This window comes from Prionailurus viverrinus, chromosome C2 (genome assembly GCF_022837055.1).
Source record: "Prionailurus viverrinus isolate Anna chromosome C2, UM_Priviv_1.0, whole genome shotgun sequence".
Taxonomy (NCBI): domain Eukaryota; kingdom Metazoa; phylum Chordata; class Mammalia; order Carnivora; family Felidae; genus Prionailurus; species Prionailurus viverrinus.
This window is the reverse complement of record NC_062569.1, coordinates 131335971-131361867: the sequence shown is the minus strand read 5'-3', so window position 1 is coordinate 131361867 and position 25897 is coordinate 131335971. Positions and strand designations below refer to the sequence as shown.

Genomic DNA, 25897 nt, shown 5'->3' with positions numbered 1-25897 from the left:
AATACCTACCATATATTATAGGTATTATATTAAGGGTAGAGTTAAGTTTATCCTGTATGAAGTTAATTTTTTATATCTTCTATTTGGGGCCCATGATGTCTAAAGTGAGTTATTTAATAGCATAGGGGTTTTACATGTGTAGAAATTTTCTAAGTTTATAAGACTTTTATGAGGAAACACTGTAGTTTGGTAGGTTCTTACAGTGAGAACTCAAAGTTAGAGTTTCGGATAGATAAAGCTTTGATTTTGTTACTAATGGTTTGGCTTTGAGGTAAAAATCAAAACCTGATGACTGTTAGCCCTTTGACACAAACCATTACTGACCCACAACCTCTCTTCCCTTCCAACCTAGAATTACTTCAAAGAGGAAGGGGAACATGTGAGATCAACTAGAAAGCTAAATTGCCAGTGTGTATACACACACAAAGGAAGTGTAGTTATTTGTGTTTAATCCATCATGTCCTGATTTTGTTTGGCCTTGGGACCTTCCACCTCCCTCTTACCACCTACCATCCTCTCTCCCTCCTTCCCTTTCTTCCTTCCTTTGGATAAGTACTGACAGTTCTGCAGATCCTTGTTAGGCATATGGTGGTTTAGAGCACATTTTACTATTTAGATTATTTCAAAGCTCTATATTTGGATTGCCTTTGCTTTGGTCATATGTTTATTTTCAACTCTTAATTAAGAACACACTGTTTATAAATTAATTCCTGTGAGAAAATATGACTCATGTTAGGAGATCTTGTTTTATTGTCATATGACATGTTCTGTAAGGCATGCAGCTTAATAGAAAGGGGGGGGGGCACCTGACATCCATCTTCATTTTAGTTTGACTTAACACACTGCAGGAAACCGTGTGACTATTTGTAATTTTTTTTTTTTTAGTGTTTATTTATTTTTGAGAGACAGAGACAGCATGAGCGGGAGAGGGCAGAGAGAGAGAGAGGGAGACCCAGAATATGAAGTAGGCTCCAGGCTCTGAGCTGTCAGCCCAGAGCCCGACGCGGGGCTCAAACTCACAGACCGCGAGATCATGACCTGAGCCGAAGTCGGACACTCAACCGACTGAGCCACCCAGGCGCCCCCATTTGAAATTTTTTTTTGTGTTCATTAAAATATAAGTAATAGAAGACATTACCAAAATAACTTAAACAGTAGGGGATATATCATCCTACCCAACATGAACAGGTGGGTAATTAATTGTCATAGTGGTGTTATCAGGAACCCACATAGTATTTTCCATTTTTCTATACTGTTGCCTTGAGTGTTTTGGCAAACTTTGGTTAAGATGGACATTTTTCCATGCTACTTTTTTTTTTTTTTAAAGTGAGAAAAACATTCCCAAGTAAACTTCATTGGCCATAATTGCATCATATGCCTGTGCTTAAACCCCTGATTGGCATAGTAAACATTACTTATCTAAGTGGCTTGACCTAATCAGGATTCACCTAAGAGAAAGAGGGTGAGTGTTCTGCCAGCAAGTAAGGTAAGGGGACGTGTGTCTTTGAGAGGGCTCCTGAAGTGGATGACACAGCTAGGGAAGGTCACAGTTTTGTTAATTTCTTCAGCCTTCCTCATGAGATCACAAAATATAGACAGTCACGCTTTGATTCATTCGATATATGTTTATTGAGTATCTACTGTATTCCATTTATTCTCTGTTCTAAGAGCAGTGAGCAAAAAGGGGAAAAATTGCTGCCCTCTTGAAGCTTACATTTAATTGATGAGATAAACAGTGTAAAGCAGTTCAACTTCATGATATCTTATGAGCAGTACTGAGTAAAAACTGAACCGGAGAAGGGAACATGGAAGGTCTGGGGCAGGGGTGTATGAAATTGTAGATTATGTCCAGAGAAGGTGTCGCCTAGAAGATGACTTTCATATAAAGGCGGAGATGGTGCGAGAGCCAGTGTACAGCTCTTTGGGGAGAAGAGTATTCTAGTCAAAGCCCCTGTGGGTGAACGAGGGAGAGTCACAGGAAGTGAGGTCAGAGTGGGGAACCGCTGCACACTTTTGAGCAAAGGACTGACTCAGTAAAGCATTTTCACAGAATCACTTTGGCAGTTGTGTTGAATAGGCCAAAAGGCATTACAAACAGAAGCAGGGAAGCCAGTTAGGAAGCTATTATAATAATTCAGGAGAAATGATGGTGATTTGAATGGGGGCAGTGAGTAGTTGGATTCTAGATATTTCCAAGGCAAAGCCTACAGGATTTGCTGATAAATTGGGTGGGGCCCATGAGAAGAGGAGAGGCATTTAGGATGGCAGCCAGGTTTTTGGCCTGAACAGTTAAAAGAATGGAGTTGATATTATCTGAGATTAGGAAGAACAGGGACTCAGTTATTGACATGTTATATCTGAGATGTCAAATAAACAATTTATAGATGTCAAATGAAGATGTCAAATAAAAATGGATATATACATATTTCTTGAAGAGGGATCAATACATATATTTTAGAAGTATGACATTGGCCATTAATAATAGGGAATGGCTTTTAAAAGAATATAAATTAAAAAAAACAATAAGGGGGGAATAGGAAATAGAGAAATAAAGTATATCTGGGGACATATATTTTATATTTCATTGAACAAATACAAGGAAATATTGGAAGTAATTTAAAAAAAATTAATGTTTATTTAGTTTTGAGAGAGACAGAAACAGAGTGTGAGTTGGGGAGGGTCAGAGAGAGAGGGAGTCACATAATCTGAAACAGGCTCCAGGCTCTGAGCTGTCAGCACAGAGCCCAACGCAGGGCTCGAACTCATGAATTGTGAGATCATGACCTGAGCTGAAGTCGGACGCCCAACCGATTGAGCCACTCAGGTGCCCTGGAAGTAATTTTAAAATAGAGATTCAAAGAAGCATTTATATACTGAGCATTTATTTAGTGCCCAGTGTATTCTAGTATATATTTATTCTTTCTATCAATACCTCATTTAGTTTTTGTTTGTTCCCTGTATAACATGATGCAACAGTCCATCTAAAGGATGCATATTGTTAACAAATAGGCTGTTGTCCCCACCCCAGCTTCCTCAGCCTGTTAAGTATTGTGCAGCTTGTTAAGTAATGTTCACGCATATCATTTAATAGTTATCTAAGCCAAGAGAAAGAATTGCCGTGATACACATACACACACACACACACACACACACACACACACACACACACGTACACTATGTATGTATCAAGACAAGTGACTTTTCTTTTGAAAAAGAATTAGTGCCAGATGCCTTTTAACCAGATTATTGTATTTGTTTGTGTTTAACAAGAATGCAGCACATAGCTAAGATTTTTAATCTGTATTGCATAAAATGCTGAGAAGCATCTTATAAAGTACCTTTTATATTATAGGTACTCAATAAATATTTCTAACTTATTTTTAAACTTTGAAAAATATTTTACTGCATGAGGTAGGTGTTGCTTGATAATATGTACTCTATGTTTAATGCAGGGTTGTGGAGAAAATTGAATTACCCTGGGATTTGTCAGATAAAAGTACTACATAGTAAATATAAGGAGTTGTTTATTGGGCAAAAAAATTCTGCTCTTTAATGTGCTTTTTAATTGGCTTTTCTGCCAATCAGGTGAATATGTGACCACTAGCCTATATACCAATGAGGGGAAATGTTTATAATTAAAGGGGAAATACTGTTTGTTCAGAATGAAGTATATTGAATTATTTCCGTTTTCCTATTTCTCGTGTTAAGTAATTTGTTGCAAAATGACCATCTCCCATAAGAGAGTTCTGCAAATTTGCAGTAATTAAGCTAGCATTTATACTAGTTTTGAGACCAGATTGATGATAGATAAGAATTAGGCTCATTTTTTGGTTGACCAAGCTCTAAGTTTTTATCTATACATCTGCTTCCCAGTTCTTTGGAGTGTATCTCTTTATATACTCCTTTGCTTTTTTTTAAAAAGGAGAGTTAGGAAAATCTGTTGCCCAGCAATTAACATTTGTTCATGGGTGCAACTTAAGATGCATACCTAACTAATATTCTTATCAAAGTAAAACTCTAATTTGCCACAATGTGGTGCTTATTTTTTATTATGCAAACAGGAATATATTAATATTATAAAGCATAATATTAAAATGATCTACCAGCCAACATGGAACTAGAGCTTTACTAATAAGGTTGCATCTATTAGCATATACCTCTTGCCTGTACCTCTGCTCTTACTGCTCTCCCTGACCCCCCCAATCACTCTTCAATTTTTTTATCATTTACTTTTTAATAACACTGGTTTTAATCCATGGATCTTTAAGTAATATGCTGTTTAATTTTCCTTTTTTTTTTAAGTTTTATAAAAATGGTGGCATATATAGTCTGAGATCTGCTGTTTTTGCTCATTATGGTCTTTTAAAATTTATTTATTGTTGTGTGTAGTTGTACATTTATTTCACTGCTGAGTAATATTTCATTGTATGAATTTATTTATTGTCTTAGCAGTAGACATCTGGATTGTTGCTGTTTTGTATTTTTTTTTCTTGTTTGCTTGTCTTATTTATTTTTGGTGTATCTATATTGAAGTTGGTGTACATCTGTACATTGATATATATATACATCCGCACATACACACACACACACACACACACACACACACACACACACACTGAATTGTTTATTGGGCCAAGAAATTCTGCTCTTTAGGATGGATTAGGCTTTTCTTATCATACTTCTGACCAATCAGGTGAATATGTGACCACTAGCCTTTATGACCAGTGAGGGGAAATGTTTATAATTAAAGGGGAAACACCGTTTGTTCAGAATGAAGTGTATTGAATTACTTCCGTTTGCCTATGTCTCATGTATATATGTAGCTATTGGACACATTGCTAATGTCTGTATTCTTTTATATGTGTTCTGGTGCACATGTGTAAGACTCTAGAAAATATACCTAAGAGTAGAAGTGTAGAGAATTATGTGAGTATCATATGAGTACATTATGCAATTATATGAGTCAATGCCAATTGTTTTCCAAAGTCATTGGACCAGTTTCCATACCACTTACAATATCACAGAAGCTCCCAGTGAACCAAATCATTGCTGAAACTTGGAAATCTCGGGCTACATAATTTTTCTTAATATAGCAGCTACAAAATGGAACCTTATTGTGGTCTTAATTTGCCTTTCTGTGATTGCTAATGACGTCTGGAACATCTTTTCATGCGACTACTCACCATTGGTATTTTTCTTTCATGAATTGCTTGTGTATGTCTTCTATGCATTATATACTTAAAACTATGCATTAAATATATTTATTTTTATATTTAAAAAATTTTAAGTAACAGCACATGGAAAAGTTTTAAGTACAATAAAGGAGAAAATTTTTCCCCTGAAGATTTGATTTGATGCCTCATCACCCCTGAATAAATGAGTGTATATTTCCTACAAACAAGGACATTGTCCTATAAGACACAATAAAGCCATCAAAATCAGGAAATTAACATTGATGCATTACTACCATCTAATCCTCAGATCTCATTCAATTTTCACAAGTAGTCCCAATAATGTCCTTTATAGCAAAAGGATCTAGTTTAGAAGCATGCCTTGCATTTTACTTGTCACATCTTTTCAGTCTCCTTCAATCTGGAACAGTTCTTCAGTGTTTGTTTGACTTTCAAGACCTTGGCACTTTTCAAGACTTTACAGTATTGGCCACTTATTTTGTAGAATGTCTCTTTATGTTTGTCTGCTGTTTCCTAATGACTACATGCAAGTTATGAACACTTGGCAGGGATATCACAGACGTTATGGTCTGTCTTCTCTTTGTATCTTATCAAGTGGCACGTGATTTTCATTTTGACCCTTTACTATTTATATTAACTTGATTAAGATGGTGTCTGCCATGTTTCTTTCTGTGAAATTACTCATTTTCCCTTTGTGTTTAATAATTGTTTTGTGTGGAGATACTGTGAAACTGTGTGACTCTCTCCTTCCTGATCAAACTTTAATTAATTTCTCTGTATCAGTATGAGTTAATGATTCTGTATATTATTTCAATGAGCTATAATCAGTTACTGTTGTTATTTTGATGCTCATCTTGCCCTGATTTAGCCAGTGGGATCCTTTTAAGTTGGCTTCTGTGTCCTTTTGACATGCCACTCATCAATCATGCTGCTGCTACTTCCAATTTCATTTCTTTCTATAACAGTGAGATTAGTCTAAATTTATTTACTTATTAACCTAAATTTATTTACTTATTTGATCAGTCCCACTGTATGTGATGAACCTGCCATATTCCTTGGACCCTCTTCCCCAAATTCGGTTTGAGCTTTGAAGACCCTTCATGTGGAAGCCTTCCTCACCAGGTTTGGATTCCTACAGTATACAGCACAGTGCATCTTTTAATGGGCACCTTCCTCCCCCTGATCAGGCATTGACATCTGCTGTTAGATCACTGCTGTACAGGGTCCTGCTCAACCCACACTACTCTGCCAAAGCTTGAACTCTGACTCTCATGCCACATGGTTGTCTCTACTCTCCACAGGCACTGCCTCATCCTGTTCAGGCCCTCACACCCTTAATTAGGGATACTTTTTTACATTTTGCCTATTTTTAATTAAAATGCTGTAGGATACACACACAGACACACAGGCACACACACACATACATTCTGGGTACCAAAATTTTCTTAGTCCGTGTGCTTCGTGGTATTGTAATCTTACTTTTCCTTATTGTATTTACAGATGAAAGGAGATTTTTAATTATAATATAGTTGAATTTATTAATCACATGCTTTATGGTTAACCCTTTCTGTGTCTTAAGTTTTAAACTTTTTTCATACTCTGAGTTCATAATGATAGTCTCTTATGTTTTATTTAAAAAAATAGTAAAGACTTGTCTTCTCTACCTAAAATTTTAATATCTCTGGAATTTATAGTTTCTATATTATACAAGCGTGGTCTAGTTTCTTTTTCCCCCCAAATGAATAACCAATTCTCTCAGCACTGTTGAATGATTCCTCCTTTCTTCAAAGATTTGCAGTGTGACTTTTGTCAAATATCGTTTTTCTTATATGTGAAGGTCTGTTTCTTTTCCAACAGTTAGTTTCTTTTCCAGAAACACACTAATTTCATTAGGACAGCTTTATGATAGATTTCGGTATAGGCAGGGCCAGCTCCCTACTGGATTCTATTTCTGGTTCGATGGCTTGTCCATTTGGGCTTTGGTGCTCCACTGTGAATTTTAGAATCAACTTATAAAACCTTTTGGATTTCAGTTGGCATTGCATTAAATATATTAGTCCAATTTGGGGAAAATATCGTCATTTTATGATACAGAGTTTTTCTGTCATATCATGAACGTGGTATGTCCTCTTATTTATTTAGCTTGTATTTAATGTCTCCCAATATATTTTCAAGTTACTTTTATTCTTAGATATATTTTGTTGTTGGGTGTTTTTAAAATGTTATTTTCTGGGGCGCCTGGGTGGCGCAGTCGGTTAAGCGTCCGACTTCAGCCAGGTCACGATCTCGCGGTCCGTGAGTTCGAGCCCCGCGTCGGGCTCTGGGCTGATGGCTCAGAGCCTGGAGCCTGTTTCCAATTCTGTGTCTCCCTCTCTCTCTGCCCCTCCCCCGTTCATGCTCTGTCTCTCTCTGTCCCAAAAATAAATAAATGTTGAAAAAAAAATGTTATTTTCTGTTTGTTACTGGTTTGTAAAAATACAGTTGACTTTTAAAAAATGATTTATAATTAGCCACCATGAACTGAACACTAACATACCTGTTTAAATAAATGTTAGACATGCCCAAAAGCGAATAGCAAGATTAGAAATCTAGATTTTTACTCTGAAATTTCTTTTGATGTTTTAATAAATCCTAGGTTAATAGTCCTCTTTTAAATAGATTTATTGAAATATAGTTCACATACAATAAAATTTACCCATTTCAAGTGTTCTTTATAGTCACGCAGGTATGCGACCAACACCACCATCCATCTGATTTATGAACATTTTCATGACCCTAATAAGAAACTCCATACCCATTAGCAGTCACTCCCCATTCCTGTCCTTCCTCACTCCCAGCCCTAGGCAACTAGTACGAATCTGTTTTCTGTTTCTGAATTTGCCTATTCTGGATATTTCACATGAATGGAATCATAATACATGGGTTTTTTTTGTGATTGGCTTCTTTCACTCAGTATAATAATTTTCAGGGTTCATCTATGTTGTAGCATGTATTAATACTTCATCTTTTTTTTTTTTGGCTGGATAATATTCTATTGTATTGTATGTATCATATTTTGTTCACCCATTCATTAGTTGATAGACACTTAGATTGTTTCCAGTTTTGGGTCATTATGAATCATGCTGTTATGAACATGCAGATACAGATATTTATATGGACATAAGTTTTCATTTCTCTTCTATTTATACCTAGGGGTTAGAATTTCTGGGTCATATGGTAATTCTATGTTTAACTTTTAAGGAACTGCCAAACTGTTCTCCTTAGCAGTTGTACCATTTTACATTTCCACCAGCAGTATGAGAGAGATGAATAGTCCTCTTAAAACTGCTTTTGAATTCTCTAAAAAGTAATTGTTATACATTAGGCTTATCATTAATTATGATTATTATTTTAAATAAATGAGAAAAATGGCAATTTATTTTAATATCAGATTCATTTTATGGATCTGTATAGAATGTATCCTTTTTACGATTATGGGTAGAATATATCCTTTTTATTTTTTACAGCCTTATTGAGGTATAGTTTCCATACCATACAGTTCACTCATTCTCATTGTTCAGTTTGGGGATTTTGAGTCAATTTATTTAGATGTGCAACCATCACCACAGTCTAGTTTTAAAAACAGTTTCATCGTTCCAAAGGGTTCCTTCATGCTTGTTGCAGTTAATTTCTGTTCTCTTCTCCTGTCCCAGGAGATGATCTGCTTTCTTTCTCTGTAATTTTGGCTTTTCTAGACCTTTTACATATAAATGGAACCATCCAAAAAACAGCTATAAATCCAGCTTCCTTCCCTGAGCATTATGTTTCTTAGGTTTATCCTTGTTGCATGAATTATTAATTTATTTCTTTTTTTGGTCGCTACTTTATGCTCATCCCTTCACCAGTTGATGAATATTTGGGTTGTTTACAGTTTGGGGCTATTATGATTGATGCTGCTCTGATCATTTGCATACAAATGCATATGTTTTCATTCCTCTTGGTTAGATATCCAGGAGTGAAATTGCTGGGTCATATGTTTAAGTATATGGGTATGTTTCACTTTTTAAGAAATTGCCAAGCTGTTTTCCAGAGTGGCTATGCCATTTTACATTCTCATCAGCAATGTATGAGGATTTCACTTTCTCCCTATCCTCCCAACCTTTAGAGTTTTCAGTTAAAAAAAAAAAATTATAGCTATTTTAATGAGTTGTCTAGTGGAATTCCATCGTGGTTTTATTTGCATTTCTCTATTAGGTAATGATGATGAACATCTTTTTGTATGTTTACTACACATTTATGTGTCTTTGGTGAGATGTCTTCAGATATTTAGCCCATTTAAAAAAAATTGTTTTATTCTTCAAGTCTTGAGGGTTTTAATATGTTAGATACCACTTCTTTATCATGTATATCATGTATGATTTGCAAATATTTTATCTTATTATGTGGTTTGTCTTTTATGTAAATTGTCTTTTGAAAATTTTTTTCAAGTCCCAATTGTCCATTTTTTGTTTGTTTTTTAATGGATTACACCTTTGTTGCCATGTTTAAGAATTTTTTCCCTGACGTAAGGTCACAAGATTTTTTCCTGTGCCTCTTAGAAGTTTTGTAGTTTTAGTTCTTATAATTTGAGTTATGATCCATTTCAAGTTCTGATTTTTGTATGTTGTGAAAGATTTACACTTATTTGTCTTTTTATTGTTGTGTATGATTTTTCACCCGTTCCAGCATCATATATTAAAAAGACTATTCTTTCCTCATTGAAACACTATGGCACATTTGTTAAATTCAAATGACTATGAATGTGAGAGTTTATTCTGGGTTCTATCCTATTTCATTATCTGTATGTCTATCTTTATGCCAATATCACACTGTGTTGGTTATTACAGCTTTATAGTAAGTTTTAAAGTTAGGTAGTATAAGTCCTAAAGCTTTAGTCTTCTTTTTCAAAATTGTTTTGGATATTCTCAATCCTTTATACTTTCATATGTATATCAGAATCAATTTCTACAAAAAAGAAAGCATGGTAGAAATTGATAGATTTATTTTTTTATTTTAATTCCAGTATAGTTAACATACAATGTTATATTCGTTTTAAGTGTACAATGTAGTGATTCAACAATTCTGTATATAACCCCATGTTTATCACAAGTGTGCTCCTTCATCCCCATCACCTATTTTCACACCCCTCCCCCCCATTGACCTCCGCTCTGGTAATCATCAATTTGTTCTCAATAGTTAAAGAGTTTGTTTCTTCGTTTCTTTCTCTCTCTCTCTCTCTCTCTCTCCCTCCCTTCCCCTCTTTCTTTTTATCCCCTTGCTCATTTGTTTTGTTTCTTAAATTCCACATGAGTGAAATCATATGGTATTTGTCTTTCTCTGACCAGCTTATCTTACTTAGCATTATACTCTCTGGCTCCATCCATGTCATTGCAAATGGCAAGATTTCACTCTTTTTTTTTTTTTTTTTTACAGCCAAATAATATTCCATTGTATATAGACAACACATCTTTTTTATCCATTCATCTATTGATGGACATTGGGCTGCTTCCATAATTTGATGATTTTAAACAATGCTGCTGTAAACATAGGGGTGCATGTATCCCTTTAATTAGTACTTTTGTATTTTGGAGGTAAAACCCAGTAGCATGATTATTAGGTTGTAGGATAGTTCTATTTTTAACTTTTTGAGGAACATCCATACTGTATTCCAGCATGGCTGCACCAGTTTGATTCTCACCAGCAGTGAAAGAGGGTTCCTTTTTCTCCATATCCTCCCCAACACTTGTTGTTTCTTGTTTTTTGTTTGTTTGTTTTTTTTTTTGATGTTTTTTATTTACTTACTGAGAGAAAGAGAGAGAGCATGAGGAGAGAGGGGGCAGCGAGAGAGAGGGGGACAGATGATCTAAAGTGGGCTCTGAGCTGATAGCAGCAAGCCCAGTGTGGGGCTTGAACCCACAAACACAAGATCGTGACCTAAGCCAAAGTCGGCCACTTAACCAACTGAATCACACAGGCACCCATCTTGTGTTTTTGATTTTAGCCATTCTTAGAGGTGTGAGGGGATATCTTATTGTGGTTTTGACTCGCATTTCCCTGATGATGAGTGATGTTGAGCATCTTTTCATGTGTCTGTTGGCCAGCTGCATGTCTTGTTTGGGAAAATGTCTGTTCATTTCTTCTGCCTATTTTTTAATTGGATTATTCATTTTGGGGGGGGGTTGATTTGTAGAATTGCTATCTTAACAACATTGTCTTCTAATCCATGAACATAGAATGTATCTTTGTTTATTTAGATCTTTAATTTCTCTTAACGTTTTCTAGTTTTTCAGTGCACAGGTGTTGCACTTCTTTTGTTAAATTTCTCCTAAGTCTCTTTTTGCACTTTTTGCTGCTATTGTGAGTGGAACTTTAAAAATTTAATTTTTGGATTCATTTTTAGTATATAGAAATGCGATTAATTCTTACATTTGGATCTCATACCCTACAACCTTTCTACATATTCTTAGTAGTTTTTTTTTTTTTTTGTAGATTTCTTATCTACATACAAGGTAATGTTGCCTGCAAATAGAGAGTTTTAACTTTTTCTTTTCCTGTCTATGTGTCTTTAAATTTCTGGCCTGATTGCAATGAGTAAAGTCTCAGAGTGGTATCTAGAGCAAATGTCTTACCTCTTTACCAGCGTGATAGGGCAAAGCATTCAGTCTTTCACCATTAATTATGGTGTTAGTTGTAGATATTTGTCTCAAAAAGGAAGGGTTGTTTTCACACTGAAACAATCAATTAATTGTTTGTTTCACACTGAAACAATCAATTAATATAGCTTAATATAACGTAGTAATCCATTAATGATAGAATAAAGGATAAGAACCCCATTAAGCATCTCAGTAGATGCAGATAAAAGAAAACAAGGAAACAGAAAACAAAATAAAGAGTTTAAACAAAGTAAGAGGTAGAGAGGAAGCTACTTTCCATAAAGTGATAAGGAGAAGCTTCTCTGAGGAAATGACATTTAAACTGATATCTAAACAACCTGAAGGTCCTAATCATGCAAATAACACAGTGAAGAGTAGTTTCGCACTTGGAATCTTGTTCCCTTTGTAATTCCAACACCTAGCACAGTCCCTAGCCCCTAGAATTTGTTCAACTTAACAGATAGTTTAGAACCTTGCTTTCTTAGCATCACATACATTCCTTTTACCATCTTTATCATTAAATATTATTTGAAATAATATATTTTGATGATTGCATAATATTCTACAGAAATACTTCTTTTCTACAATTCTAACAAAGTTATTTAAATGTTTTCTTATTCATAGAAATGCTTCCTATCTTCATAGTTCAAAACACCTGGCACATTCAGTTTCACTGACTTGGACTTAAGACTGAATTACTCATCTATTGATATAAGACAGTTTTAATCTGTGAGAGGTGTTTCTTTTATATTTTGCTAATTTTTATTTAAATACTTATTAATCTTTCACGTGATCCTGTTAGCTCAAAGGGGTTAAAACAATGCTTTAATAGAGACCAGCCATTAAACATTAATACAAACTATTCTAGAATGTGGCACCGTATCAGACACAGATTGTGAGCTCTGGACATTTTTTAGTCTTTACATGGAAAATGTAGTCATGAACTTCATATACCATTCTCCAGTGTTTTTGCCCTACTTTAATTGAAACCATTGTAGGTGGGTTACACCAGAGAAGAGTCAGATTTATGTTCCAGAGAACTGCCAAGGCCCCATCTTGGTTCCAAGTAAAATATACCAGAGTTTGAATTCCACTTTAAGCTTTTACTGGTTTTATGATTTGGGGTAACTTAAACTTAGTTTCCTCATCTATAAAGTGGGGTTGATAACAGTTCTCTCATAAGGTTGTTTTAAAGATGGTGTATAGAGAGAGGTTAGTGGAGTCCTGATACACAATAAGTGTCCAGAAAACAAGAGCTTTTTAGTCTTTCGTAGTCATGGGGTGATGGTTGGAGTAGTAACTACAAGGGTTTCTTATGCTTCAAGACCTCATCAGCAGATGCTGACCAGCTTCTTCATAATGTGCCTCTGAAGATGTTTACTGATACTTTTGTGAGGAGTTGGTCATTTTCTTCACTGAATATAATATACTTGTGGTTGTTCGGAGACTATTTCTTGTCTGCACATGTACCAAAAGAGATTTGGCCCAAAAGGTAGTATTTTAAAGTACCGTTAAGTTAGATCTTTTGACATCAAACTTGTAAGTCACTATTTGCAGCATTCATAAATGTAGTTATGGGTTCTACTTTTTTTTTTTTCCCCAAGAAGGAAAGAAATGCAACTGAAAACTGAGTAATCAAATTCTTGAATTTCAGTGCTTTAGTAGGTAATGTTGACCAGGGACAAGATGAGGTTGCCTGGGTATAGCTTCTGAGGTTGGGCCTGGGAATTTAGGACGTCCCTAAGGCCCCTAGCATATTCAAATGAGAATACTAATATAGTAGCAAATATGGGTATTTTTAAATTCACGTGTAACGGGGTGCCTGGGTGGCGCAGTCGGTTAAGCGCCCGACTTCAGCCAGGTCACGATCTCGCGGTCCGTGAGTTCGAGCCCCGTGTCAGGCTCTGGGCTGATGGCTCAGAGCCTGGAGCCTGTTTCTGATTCTGTGTCTCCCTCTCTCTCTGCCCCTCCCCCGTTCATGCTCTGTCTCTCTCTGTCCCAAAAATAAATAAACGTTGAAAAAAAAAAAATTTAAATTCACGTGTAAATCACTGCCTTCTAGTTATACATAATCAGAAGTGATTGTCCCCTATTCCTCTTAGAATTCGTACCAGAATTGATAGTTAAGACTCCATTTAAATCCAAGATCTGTCATATTGGGACATGACATTTACCTAGTCTTGCTCATTGTCTGTTTCCCCTTCTATAAAATGGGATAATGCCTTCTCTGCTTGTTTCACTGAGTTATGAAGATCAAATGAGGTCATGCCCATAAAAGTGCTTTATAACTGGTAAATCACTTGGCTACTAATTATTACTCCAGTTCATCCTGTCAGACCTGCCCTTTTCTCACTACTGTTGGCTAGGTCACTGGTGGAGGTGACGTGATAGCTCAAAACTCTGTAATGTACACCCCCTCTGAGGAGTATTTTACTTGTACAAGTTTTACTTGTACTAGGGAGTGGACACTTGTAGACTGCTGCTGTTTTCATCCTTGAATTTGTTTTATTGATTACCAAAGTAATACATGTTTATTATAAAGAAACTAGGAAATATAAATCAGCAAAAAAGGAAGAATAAAAATTATCTCTAAATGAAATAATTGCTGCATTTATTTTCATATACTTTTGAAGCACATTCAGTTTACTGAACATAATGCTGTGTTTCCTATTTTTATCACTTACTATGTAATGAGTTATATATGATGATATACTATAATTTTTTATGTAGTATTTTAGTGTATACATAGTATCTCACCATGTAATATACGAAAATTTCCCAGACTTTTTATTTGGAGATTCAATGGCTATTTTCAATGGTTTCTACTATTATAAATAACGTATATTATGACATCCTTATGGCTAAATACTTGTATATATCCTCATTAGGATAAATCCTTGACTTGGAATTGCTACATCAAGGAGCATACAACATTTTAAGAAATTTAATTTTTTATAGCTTTATTGAGTTATAATTGACATCCAATAAACTGCACGTATTTAAGGTTTACAGTTTGATCAATTTTGACATATGTACATACGCATGATACCGTCTCTCCACAATTAAGGTAGTGTCCTTTTGTAATCCCTCCTTCCTGTACCTTCCCACCCCTGTATCCCCAGGCAACCACTGAAATGTTTTCTCTCCCTCTTGATTGCTTTGCTGCATTTTCTACAGTTTTATGCAAATGAAATTATACCCTATGTTTTCCTTTTTGTCTGACTTCTTGCACTCAACATGATTATTTTGAAACTCATCCATGCTGTTGCTTATATCAACAGTGCATCCTTTTTTGTTGCTGAGTAGTAAATGTTTCATTGTATAGGCATACCGTAATTTATTTACCTACTGATAGGCATTTGAGTTGTTTCCAATAACTTTATTTAAAATAAAGTTGCTTTGAAGATTGGGGCACAAGTCTGTCTATGAACATAAGTCATTTGATATCTATTACAAATTTTGTGCTAGGAAGGTTACATAAATAGTATTTTGTAACAGAAAAAGCTTAATATGAGAAAAAACTATATATATTTTTTCTTTTTATTTTTCTGTTTTGAAAATACACCTTTGGAAGGATTTAGAATTTTTAGTTGTAACTTAATTGAATTGATTTGACTGAAATTTAAAATTAACAGAGGTTATAAGTATATCCGAAACAATTATAAACCTTTTCACAGTTTGTTTTCTTGAAGCATCTACTTTTATCAAATGTATTGTCTAGAAAGCAAAGATCTGTTGCTCTCCTTTAATGAATGATTCATATTTCATAAAACCATATTTCTCTCTTAAATGCCTATTTCTACATGGAACTTGAACAAGAAAAGATACTGGGAAAAGTTTACAGAACTTCACACAAGATATTCCAGAATCTGGTTTGGAATAGATGCAAAACTGTCTTTTTCCTTTTCCTCAGATGCACATGAGACTGAAGGAGGAACAGGGAATCTGAAGACTCCAGATGACAGGAGAGCTACTTTTCAACAGCCTTCTCGATTTCCTTTCTCAGAAAGTAGATACAAACCTTGTTGGAGACAGATGGTGAGAATATTTTTCCTGCATTCTTAAGGCTTAATCAATGTAATTTTAATATATTTTGGACCATAATTTCTTAGTTATAAATTAGCTCGTAGTCACCAGATTTATATTTTGTGTTATATCTGTGCAAATTATTTCATTAGGCACAGTGTGGTTTAAAACAAAACAGTGAGTAAGATATAGTCTAAGGAGCTTACAGCGAAAGGAGATAAATAAATTTTATCAAGCAGTAGAAAGAAGTTAAATACCCTAAGAAAGACACGAGAGATTCTTCAGAATTCAAAGGTATAGATCACTTCTGGAGAGGGACTGAGAAGCTTGAAATCAGAAATATTAGTTGTGCTGATGATAATTTGTTTTTACCAAAAACCAGAGAAAATGGACAGTTAATATAAAACCCGAAATAGCAATCTGATTTCAGATAAAAAGTTAATTATTGTTTTGAGGAAAAATAGAAGCATGTTTGGTTATTGTGGTTTTATCACAATCTGAGTCAATGATTACTTTTTGAATTATATAAAATGGTTACCTCTTACAAGGCAGATAGTATATTAGCATTTCTGAGATGTGATAAAATAATCTGATTAAGTTACCACAAGTAGGTGGGCAGTATGACAGAAAGAGATGGGCAAGTGGTTAATTCTACTTGGATTAGCACTCCTGTTATCTCGTATGGCTACAGCCTAAATGAATTTGTCATGTCTTAAGCTCTAGCACTTTGCGCTGCTTACGCCTGGACAGAAGCACTTTGAGTAAACTGGGAAAGGACATAGTGATGAATTATTGTGCTCATAATTAGTTGTGAAGAGTTCACTTTCAATTAGCTAGCTGAAAATTCTTGTTAGAAGAAATCAGATAGGAAATCCTAAAATTCACGGTATTTTAATGGACCCTGATGTTTCTAAAGGGGGATGGCAACTTTGAGCCAGATTTTTTCCTTATTTTATGTGTGAGGTGGTGGGCACAGTGCTAATACAAATTCCTGTTTCCTGACTATTCTGGGTATATTCAGAAAACCCAGGGATTAAGTTATTTAATTATTCTTCTTATTTTTTTGTTTTAATCATTCTCTTTGTTCTTTTTTGTAATTTAAGTAGGAAAATCTTTAAGCCATTGTATTTGTCAAATAAAAGGACTATACAGTTACTAATAATTTTTTGGTTTGCTAGTCATTCCTCACATATTCTTATATTATTTTTTCCTCTAAATTGAGATTTTAAATCGACCAGAGTTTTATTTGTTAAATGCTAAGAGTTCTTTCCTTCAGGTATAATTATGTGTTAATGACTGATAGTCCAAAATCTGCTTTTATTATTTGATGAGCATAGTTGTTACTGCGCTCTAATTCTCAACTTTTAATTTTGCTAAAATGAAAATTATAATCATGCATATTCTTGTGACCCACAAGATATAATTAGTTTGTTGTTCTTAATTTGTCAACGCCCTTGTTTTACCAAGTAACCAACAACCACTTATGACAGTTGGATAAATAAATCATAGATAGCCAGCTGGCAAATTTACATAGCCAAAAAGTTGTCCTTGAAAATGATCAAATTTAGATCTTTTCTCCCAGATAGAAAAGACATATTATTTTGAGTGTACAATGAGTAGTTTGAAAGCATATAAAAATGAGCTATTAGTGATGATCACTTATGTACATTTAAATTTTTTCAAGATTTAAAAATGAATATATGTTCAATATGTGTTTTCTAAAATATGTTTTGTTAAACAATTCTTTGTTTTGAACTAGAGGTCCATGGTCAAATAAATTTGGAGAAGTTGTTATAATGTATCTTTTCAGTAGGCATTCTGTTAGTCAGCCATTGGATTCTTAGTTTCCAAAGGAGGATTTTTATACATCTCAGAAGACTAGTATTCGATAGAATACAGTTGAAGAGTGTGAATTAATATATTCCATGAGGTTTTACTATAATCCGTCCATTATATAGCTACCCTCCAGAAACAGGTATGTCATATTTTTAAGTAGAGTAATGTTCTTGTGAATGAGAGGCCAAAGAGGGTGATGAGGAAAAGGGAAAAGAATTTGATTCAATGAATATTGCAAATCATATAAAGTATGAAGTGTTTATAAAGCTCCTCCGTGCCTTAGGCCAGATTTCCTTTGCTCACTTGTCAGCTCTGTCTTTTGAAAAAAAAAACAAAAAACAAAAAACAAAAACTTATCCCATATAAATTACAAAATAAAATCACCTTCTTTAATGTTTTATAGGACTCCATATATTTTCTGTGCTCTTTTTATTTCAGAGTGCAACATTTATTAGCTAATTTTGGTAAGTGTTGGTAATACAAAAAACAGTGACCATCCCGGGTGGAATTAGATAATTGACCATAAACCAGTTTAGCTTCAAATACTCATTTTCTCACTAAGTGGAGTTTTTATTGTTATATCTTATGATTTCTCCCTGGGAAGAGTTCTTTAATGTATATATTTTTCTTCTAGTTCAATTAAATTGTTGATAACTATTTCAGTAGGTTTTATGTCAGATATAGAAATGTCTGTATGAAGACACAAAAATGGCCAGTGATTCAGCTGGTTCATTGGGTTACCAGGTTGGTAAGTCTAGTTGTCTACATGGAATGCCTTCCCCAAACTTTAAATTTTTTTTTTTTCAACATTTATTTATTTTTGGGACAGAGAGAGACAGAGCATGAATGGGGGAGGGGCAGAGAGAGAGGGAGACACAGAATCAGAAACAGGCTCCAGGCTCTGAGCCATCAGCCCAGAGCCTGACGCGGGGCTCGAACTCCTGGACCACGAGATCATGACCTGGCTGAAGTCGGACGCTTAACCGACTGCGCCACCCAGGCACCCCCCCCCCCAAACTTTATAAAACATGCCTCATAGTAAGGTTTTTAATTTAAGAAATAACACTTTGAAAAAGTGCTTTAACTCCTACACAAGGTTTTCAGTTGATAACATGGTACTGGTGAAACCAAGATCAATCCAGAATCCAGGGGAGTTATTTTAGTTGGAATTAATTCCCATAAATTAACTTGGCTTTCCCAACTGATGTTTCCTTGGTTTTGTGGACAACCTGGGCAAGAAAATGTGGATGCTGGGCTCAAATGAAGCATTAATTACCAACGTTGCTTCCACTCCCTCTTTAATTTCCTTTCCCACAGCCAGCATTTTGTCTCAGAGTGCATTTCTCATCTGGAGTGTTTGTGCTAGAAGCCTCCTTACTTATGCCTTTGCCTCCACAGCCACTACATTTTCCTAAAACTTCCAATTCGCTCCTGTTACTAGTCTGATAAAGTAATTCAGCAATCCCAATAGCATAATGACCATAAGAAAGTAACAGGTCTTCTTTAATCCTAATACACTGTTACAATGGGAAACGTTAGTATAATTAACATTTTGCTGAACTTGGTGTCTTTAAAGAATTGGCTTTTTTTTTAAGTCTTTTACTTAATACCTTTAGTAAGCTTTACCTAATACCTTTAGTAAGTTAATGATATTAACGAACATCATTTTGAGAGGAAAATTCTCCACTATACCAAGCCACCATGTCAACTCGGGGTTTTTCTGTCCCATGAAAGGTGGCAAATGAAATAATTAAAATAATTTTAAAATGTGTTGATCAGAGTGTCAATTCACTTTCTCTTCTTACACAGACCCTGGTCGTCTTCACTTAAAATAACTAGTGAACCTGATATTCTCCTTGATTCTCTGCTATGTTTGCCCATCAATCACATGGCCTGTGGTTTGCGCATCTGAAATTAGTGTGATTCTAACAGTAGGGTTTATGCCCTTCATCTAGATGACTAGAATTTCCCCATTCTGGATTAGAGATATGCCAGTAATTTTCTTTTTTTTTTTTTTAATTTTTTTTAACGTTTTTTTATTTATTTTTGAGACAGAGAGAGAGCATGAACGGGGAGGGGCAGAGAGACAGGGAGACACAGAATCGGAAGCAGGCTCCAGGCTCTGAGCCATCAGCCCAGAGCCCAACGCGGGGCTCGAACTCACGGGCCGCGAGATCGTGACCTGAGCTGAAGTCAGACGCTTAACCGACTGAGCCACCCAGGCTCCCCTATGCCAGTAATTTTCAAACCCCATTTATTTTCTTTTCTTCATTTACTTGTAGAAAGATTATTGACAGTACTGTCCATGCAAGCTCTAGCATGAAGCTTTTCTCTCTAGTTTACTGCTCCTCTGTCCCACCATCTTGCAGCCTGTTCTCCAAGGTTCTCAAAATATCTGTGGTGAAGAACCAGCTTTTGTTTTCACTTCATTTTTTTTTAAACAAATTACTCTCATTGTATTTTTTAAAAGTTTCTCTCTACAACAGGTTGGATATTAGGAAAAAGACATACAAATTATAAATCCAGATTTTTCATCACTGAATTCAACAGATGACCTCAAATTACTTTATCAAATTCCATAAAACTTCCTAATTACTCCCAGTTTCTGTTATTTGAGTAGATTACTTAACATTTTAAAACATACTGTGTGCTGTTGGGCTTCCCTGCTGGGACTGATGCTCCTCCCACTGCTTAAAGAGAGCCTTTTAACTTCTGTTCCATTTGGCAAAGCCTTGATTATTGCCAGTCAATTCACATGCCACCTCGATGGTGTGCCTTCACAACTAGCAAACACGTTCCCTGCCTGTCTTCTTCCCAGTAATTTGCCCTTCCATTTTTTTTTTTTTTAACTGTGTCCATACCTTTTCTGTTACTAGTATCTCACCATGTTGTGGACTATATTTTTTCTGACAGGATGGTGAGCCTACCAAGGGCTAGTTTGTCACTTAGTTATCCTTCTGTCTTCAGTTCTCAATGCATAGCAGCCTCTTTATAAATATCTGTGGATTTGTTACTTCTTGCATGGTAAATTCAGAAGAGGAGTGACTGCACAAAAATAGTAGATATCTCTTACCCTCTTTTTTTTTTTTTTTTTTTTTTCAACATTTATTTATTTTTGGGACAGAGAGAGACAGAGCATGAACGGGGGAGGGGCAGAGAGAGAGGGAGACACAGAATCGGAAACAAGCTCCAGGCTCTGAGCCATCAGCCCAGAGCCTGACGCGGGGCTCGAACTCACGGACCGCGAGATCGTGACCTGGCTGAAGTCGGACGCTTAACCGACTGCGCCACCCAGGCACCCCATCTCTTACCCTCTTTAGTCTACTAATTTTCTTTTTTAAAAGATCGTTTTTTTGTTTTTTGTTTTCTTCCCCCATCTGGGTCTTTGAGACATGTCTGCACAGAGAACAGTATTTATCTGGCATTGTTAAAAGTATAAATTGTTGAAAATTAGAAAGTAGAGATATTGTTTGAAGATTGAAACCAAGATTGTGAAGTTCTTGACTCTATGTCAGTAGACTAGCAGCAGTTCTCGAACTTTTCAGTCTCAGGACCCCTTTAGGCTTTTAAATTATTGAAGACCCAAAAGAGCTTTTCTTTATGAGGGCCATATCAACCAATATTTGCCATATTAGAAATTAAAACTGAGAGGGGCACCTGAATAACTCACCAGGTTGAGCATCCAACTCTTGATTTCAGCTCAGGTCATGATCCCAGGGTCATATAGGCCTCCACGCTAAGCATGGAGCCCACTTGAGATTCTCTCCCTCTCTAAAGAGAGCTCACGTATTCTCTCTCTCAAATTAAAAAAAAAAAAATTTTTTAAAGACATTAAAACTGACAAAATATTTAAACTCAAGAATATACAAGGCTATGTTCCTTTAGTCATTAACACATTATCAGTAACACATCACTTACTTCTGTGTACATTCATGAGAGAAAGAGACAACAAGCAGGTAACAGGTTGTTATTATGAAAGTAGTTTTGACTTCACGCACCTCCTAAGAGGTGCTTTAAGAATTTTTTCTTTACAGGAATTAACTTGTCTAATTGCCAACAGAGTATTCTCTATTGTTACTTAAATAATGTTGTATCCTACTTTTCGTGTTTGCAGATTAGTAAATTTTTTTTTTTAATCTGCAAGGCTTATCATATTACCCATCCTCATATGAATGTCTAGACATAAAATGTGCTGCAAAGTATTACAGGTAGGATGGAGATGCTTACTCAAGGAAAAGTCATTTTATTTGTAGATACTTGAGGAGGTCATCACTAGTTGTGCCCTGTCAGTACCCTGCTTTCAGTTGCTAGACCTTTTTATGACCTGTGGACTTCCAAACACTTCTCCTGTGATGGATTCTTCTTACTTTAGAGGGTTTGGTGATTTGGTCATTTTCTTCATGATTTCACAGAGTAAAGTTTACTTCTTCAGGGAAGTGAGAAATATTCCCTTCAGAATCTTTCTTCTTCTCTCCTTTGTTTGACCTTCCCCTCTACTTGCCTCAACCTGATCCCTGATGCTGGCTTTCCTTTTCTGAGAGTACAGTCTGCTCTCTGGCAGATAGTTTCTTGGCTCTAGTGACTCCTGTTCTTTTTCACTCCCTACCCTCTCACCTTGGCTGATACTCTGTTAAATTCTTTCTGAGGTCTTAGCAGGACAGTCAGTCTCTGGAGTATTTGACGACTCTCTTCAAATTGCACGGGTACTGGGTCTTCCCAGAGAGTTCTGAGATTTCATTGCGTACCTTGTCAGCTGCATGGGGATACCAAGATGGCTGCTGGTTGGGACTTAATTCACTAACAGCTTAATATTCTTTGTACTTGTAGTCTGTTAACTGTGTAATGGTGTCATGGTGTGAACTATAATTTAGGGACTTATCGTTATAAGTGATACACTAGAAGTACAAAGCTGATAGAATGTTGGGGACTTTTTATTTTTTAATTCTGAGTTCTAAACATAGTATACACAGAATAAATGTTTGCTGAGTTAATTTTATTCTCATTAGTGTTGATGGAACTCTTTATAATGTGGGAGCTCCAGCAACCACATTATGGTTTAAGCCAGACATCTGTCTCCTATGGCCAAGGGAAGATACCTTCACACTATTCTGAAAAGTTACATGTTCCTGCCTTAATAGGCAAAAATCCTTACTTGATATTTAATGAAGAGTGTTATTTTAAATGTACAAAATTCAAATCTCCAACAGAATCTGATTCTAACTCGTTGTTAAATACCTCTACAGGAGTTCCTGCTTTTCTTGAAACTTTGTACAAAACATGTCAGCAAGGTGATTTACAAACCTGGGCTTGAGATATGGTTATTATTTTCATAATTTTTTGATTTAATGTGTTTGCTATTAAAAATATCCTATTTTATAGCACTATTTATGTTCTACACATTGCTTTCTAAATATTCAGACCAGCCTTTATCGTTTTTTGGAGTTATCTTTTTCTTCAACATTCTTGCCCCTGTCTCATTTGGACCATGTTTTCTGTGCTAGTTCATCTCAGTTTCTCCCCTCCAAGCCGTCAACAACTCTACAACTTTTGTTTTTGTTTTTGACATGCGTTTAATCAGACTATTGCCTGTAACCCTTCCACTGCCCACCAGATAAAGGCCAGCTCCTTGTCATGGCCTTGATTCAAAGTCCTTGGTCCCAATTGCGTTTTCATCCTAATCTCTAGTCACATTGGACCACCCCCCCCCCCCCCCCCCCCCCCCCCCCCGCCTTCCTGTCTCACACTCAACTCTTCCCTGCCTTTGAGTGCTATTTCTGTAACGTAGAGTGGTGCCATTCTCTTCTCCCTGGCCAGCCCTTCCTTGTTTTTTAACCATCACTGACCACCACCTAGGGCACATGTACCTGTGAACTGAAAACCTAGTTACTGCTCACTCTGTGTCCCTAGAGTCCTTTTTTTTTTTTTTTAACAGCCTTCAGCCACAGCATTCAGAACAGTATATGCTCTTGTCTCCTTTTGCACAGGGACTAAAGAAATGCACACGTATGGTTCACTCTCATATATTGTCTGCTTACTAGGTGTTACTGTACCCTTTTCCTGTCCCATTCAGAAAAGTGTGTCTGAATTCAAGTAAGTGAAAGTGTGGTTGTTACTCAGCATAATCTTGGATTTACTTAGCCTATTTTTTTTTAAAGGACCTAATTTGCAACCTACCAAACCTTAATAAACTCTGTACCTTTTACTAAATATTCTCTCCCACTAGTTACGTCATACCTTTTATCTGATGATGACAAATTAACATGTTCTAGATGGAAAGGCACTTAAAATGCAGTATCCTAAAGACAGTGATATGGCTATTTGTTCCTTCGACTACTTCTTGGCAGCATAGCTACTTAATAAACTTTGAAAACATTGCCAGGGAAGACTCGCACCCAGTTCTTGGTTTGTGCATTGGAGATACTACAGCACAGTAACAACGCTTCACACTGATTTTTTTTCCTAACAAGGCTGACATTGCTTTGTTCATTTTATGTTCCTTTTCACTATTCTGATTTTTCCCCCTCTTAGCAGTGTATCCATCATGTTAGATATAAGAACTTTGTAAACCTATGATGTCATTTTGTTGACCTGTTGTCATTTTAGTAAGCTTTTGTAACATGCATGAAGTTTGTGACTTAACCAGCTACGGCTTAGTCCTTAAAAAAAAAAAAAAAAAAGAATTCTAGAGATTAATGTGGATGGAAATGTTTCCTTATTCTTAACCTCTCACTGTGCTACAAATCGAAAAGATAGCAAATAGAGCTTTAAGTTTTACATTCACTACATTAAAATATGGTCAAGAAAAAAAAAAATTGACCCAAATTCTTTAATCAGTGTCACGGGAGGTTTGATTTTGAGAACTAATAGCTGCCCCATCCTTTGTGATTGCTTGCTTACGTAATTTGTTATGAAAGAATGCTTCTAGGTAAACTGTCTCTCCAGAAAGCCTGTGATTTGTTCTGTTCTGCTTAGGAAGGGTTAAGAGGAGACAACATCCTGTCAAAGACCTTGTTTTTAATTTTGCCTCTCACACTGGCACAGATCCTGCTAAGAGCAGCCCAGATTAGTTCGGAAAACCTTTGAAGAGATTTAAGATGTCCTTCAGCTAGTTTGAAGGTTTTTGTCTTGCAAATCCAGTACAAGGGCGCCTGCAGGCATCTCGACCCTTGCTGTGCTGCTGATGCAGCTCAAGGTCACACTAACCCGCCCTGTGACATTCAACAACAACAAAAAAATTATGCGGTGAAACTGCTTCAGCGTTTAGCCAACCAACAACTTCCTTTAGTGAGGAACTGAGGAAGAAGTCTTTTTTTTCCCCTCTTTTTCTTTTTTTGGGGGGGGACTCTGTGAATTTTTTGCTGTAGGAAATAATCCCGGATTTATGGTGTGTGTGATGACAAGGTCATTTCTTAATTAGAACACATGTAAAGAACAAAGCTAAATGGCTTCAAAACAGCTTTGTAGTTGATGGAGAGGATTTAAATTATTTAAAGAGATAGTCACCCATGTATGATGGAAGCTGAATTCTAAAGGCATTAACTCCTTCTTTCCGGTCTACTTGCCATTTCTTTCTTTGAATTCTTACGTCTGACTTTAGAAGGTTGAATTCTAAACGAAAGAAAATTTATAAATGCCCATTTTTTCACAGTGTGAAACATAATTTATGAATCAAATTCTTGGATAAACTTTTAATGGAGAAGTTTTCTTCCCACGACAATTCTCTCCTAGAAACTTCATCAAATGACTTGATTTAGGAGCTAGGAATTATGAACTTTTCCCTCTGGCAACTGTGATTTATTTCTAATGTGTTGGAGGGGGATGAGTGAAGTGCTTTTTATTGCCTCCCCTTGTCTTCCTCACTCTTACCCATTTGTGATGTAGAATTCTAGTTGAGCAATTTATCCCTGCTTCTTTACAAATTACAGCACCTATCATTCAGGTTTCTCAACTTTCAAAGAATCAGCGTGGGAAGATACATGCTTTTTTCCAAGGAAAATAAGGAGCATTAGTTTAAAATGGACTTTAAGAAAGTTGTTTCTGAACATACGTAACTTTTTCAGGGCACGAGGAAACCGTGTCCATAAACGTTAAGCCATGTTGGATTCCCTCTCCTTTGTGGGCCATGTTTGCCCATTTTTGTTCCTTTTCTGATGCCTCCCAGTGCTAACTACC

General features: G+C 35.9%; 1 protein-coding gene across 5 annotated transcripts in view; it reads left to right on the top strand.

Moving 5' to 3' along the window:
* NRIP1 (nuclear receptor interacting protein 1) overlaps positions 1–25897 on the top strand; it is a 100634-nt gene that overhangs the window by 34676 nt on the left and 40061 nt on the right. For all 5 annotated transcript variants that reach the window (XR_007155639.1, XM_047875284.1, XM_047875285.1 and 2 more), the window contains one exon: positions 15777–15901. The gene's annotated coding sequence lies outside the window, so the exon portion shown is untranslated. The remainder of the gene's footprint in view (positions 1–15776; positions 15902–25897) is intronic.